We start from the raw sequence: 3,096 nt of genomic DNA, 5'->3' as shown, positions 1-3,096 counted from the left end.
AAGCTCTCTGCAGCTCCGCCCGCACTCTTTACTATTTTCAGAGGACGGTACGCTCTCCGCAGCCCCGCCTCGAACTCTTTCCTATCTCTTTACTCTTTCTGGTTCGGTAAGCTTTCTTGCAGCTCCGGTCGCCCTTTCTTTACTTCTTTACAAGGTCGGTAAGCTTTCTTGCAGCTCCGGTCGCCTTTAGCTTTTCTTCTTTCGATAACCCGTCATTCCTTTCCTTACCTACCTCCTGTCTCTCTCACCACCTATGCCTGGTCAGGCGAAGACTTCCCGTCCCCGCCCCGGCAAGCGCACCCGAGTCCGCCGTCGCTTGGCCGCCCTCCGCGACGCCCTGCAAGCCGGTCTTCCAGAAGACTGCAGGCCGTCCTCCTCCAGACACTAGAGGACCCCAGTGGTTAGGACCCCTGTGGTTAGTGGGCTCTACCCCGGAGGGTACGAACGGCCCTCCACCCGCAACCAGTGGTTAGGATAGTGGTTAGTGGCCTCTACCCAGGAGGGTACGAACGGCCCTCCACGCGGTATCGTGAGACACGTCGTCTCACATACCGAACAACTATCAACCCACAACATCATTTTTAGATCAAGTCGGGTTCAGCCACCACCCACGTAACCCGGCTTGTATCAAATTGGCGGCCCAAGCGTGGGGCTCAAAGAGAATTCTTTTGAGTTTCGGCAGAGGTTGAAACCGGGCTGATGATCCGCTCACCGACTCTGCAACGCAGAGCACCAGGCAGGCCAAACAGTTCGATGGCCACCCGAAACACTCCGGTTTCTGAGTCTCAGCCACAAGACTCAGTGGCGCTCAACAACGCAGCACACGAACCAGGTTCTCAGGAGAGACCACCCTCACCACCACCAGCATACACCGAGGCAGCCAACAGACGCACAGCCTTTCTGCCATGAGGGGTAGGAGCAGATCGTTGCCAAGGACCACGAGGAATTCATCGAGGGTCCTCTTTCAAGAACCAGCCGAGGAGATGGAGCCAGTAGCAGGCCCCAGCAGCAGGCCTGACCCGGCCTATATTCCAAATGTCCCGACACCACCGATGGCCAGGAGGGTCATCGAACTGCCGCCAAACGTGGCCATGCTAGCGCCGCCACCTGCCGCCGCCGACTGGCGCGCCATAATCCGGGCCTTCAGTACGTTAGACATTCCAGTGCCAACATTCGCCGGGTTGGACCATGAATACCCCGACACTTTCATCAGCCAGTGTGAGCTGTACTTTACGGAAACTGCCATCGCTCCATCTCTCTGGTCGAGGATCGTCAACAAATGCCTTACGGAGAAGGCATCTAAATGGTACGAGGTGTACCGAGGGCTTGACCTTCCCTGGGCCAAGTTCAAGTCGTTGCTCCGGCAACATTTCGCCGGAGTGACAGCGCTCAACAAACTATAGATTAAACTGTACGCCGGCAAGCAGGAGGAAAAGGAAGCTGTGGGAGTCTTCCTACAGAAAAAGTATCTGCTGGCCCTCCGGATGCTGCCAACAGCAACAGAAGAACAGATCACCGGCCTACTACACGAGTCCCTCAAACCGAGCATCAGAAAGGTTTTGAGGGCAGCCGTGATCACATCGTTTGAGGACCTGATAGAGAAGGCTCTACAGGCTGAGTCTGACGAGGCCGACGAAGCAGCAAAGAAGCCTGCAACCACGAGAGCTGCCACTACAACCACGCAGCCAGCCGCCCCTGCCAGCGCCCCGACAGCACCACGCCCGGCCCCGCAGTGTCACTACTGCCCGGGCAGGCATTTTCATCGGGATTGTCCTATTTTGAAGACTCAACAACCCGACGACGCACCCAGGAACTGGCGGTTGCGTGCCGCTGAAGCCGAGGTCTCTGCCGCTCAGGTGGCACCAGAGGCGCCGGCTACAGCCTAGACGGACTGCCTGTGCAAACAGCAGTCGAGGGATTGGCCGACCATCCAGGCCACCCGCCCGGTCAGGAGACCGGGCACCAACTTGCCGAAAGCGTCGGCGGAGAGGAAATTGCCGAAAGCGTCGGCGGAGCAGCATCAGCCGAAAGCGTCGGCGGAGACCGTCTCACCACAGCCGTTGGTGAGACCAAAGATGGCGCTGGTGAGGAACCACGCCAGGATCAACGGGTTCCCGTCCGCAACCTAGTCGCGGGAAATGGAGACGCGGAGCCCAGCGCTGGAAGCAAAGCGCGCACAGCAGCCGAGGTACCTAGGCAGGTACCTGAACACAACGGTGCAGAGAACGGGGAGCTGGACGAGCTCTCCGACTACGACAACGAAGATGAAGAGGCGCCAGGACAGCGCCAAGATAACGCCAGGAGGCGTTATAACATGCGACGCAGAGGACCGGTCAACTATCGAGACGCCCGACCCTACGTCCATCAGGATCGCCGATAAGTAAGGTGATGTTGTATATATATTCGTCGGGACTGCAGCGATGCATCCCACCTTGTAAATATTCATTTTAATATTTCCGGAAATTTTTATTGACTTTCGCTCGGGACTGCAGCAATGCATCTCACTCTGTAAATATTTGTCATTGTATATTATGTTACGTGATAATTTCGCTCGGGACTGCAGCAATGCATCCCACCGTGTAAATGTTCTCATTATATATTCTTGTATTTCGCTCGGGACTGCAGCAATGCATCCCGCCATATTTGATTATAATATTTGGGCTGCAGCAATGCACCCACATGTCTTACTCGGGGTCCGCCGGAAGGTGATCCTTGTTGTTTCCTGACGCCATTTTTAACTTGCCCCCCACCCCGCTCGAAAATTTTCTTTTGTTTTTTTTGTCTGAGAGTAAGCAAGGTCTATCCGGGAAGGGGTGGAATTGTTACGGTCCCCATAATTGAGAACCACTCTGAACAATTTGTCAGGAATGAGTCCCCGTCTGTGTTTACTAAACATAAACCAGACTGGGAAAACCTTCCTGATAAATTACTTTAGAGTGGCCATTAAGACGACCTTGCTTTCTCCCTGACAAACACGACCCTTTGACGTGTTATTACCCGGGGAAGGAAGAGAGTTGTAAACTCACACCTGGCGCATCTGCGATGGAAGGCTTCCCCATCACGTGCCAGGCCCGTGAGTCTGAGTCACTGCGCGTC

Source organism: Belonocnema kinseyi, chromosome 1, assembly GCF_010883055.1.
Source record: "Belonocnema kinseyi isolate 2016_QV_RU_SX_M_011 chromosome 1, B_treatae_v1, whole genome shotgun sequence".
NCBI classification, from domain to species: domain Eukaryota; kingdom Metazoa; phylum Arthropoda; class Insecta; order Hymenoptera; family Cynipidae; genus Belonocnema; species Belonocnema kinseyi.
Note: the sequence above shows the minus strand (reverse complement) of the source record.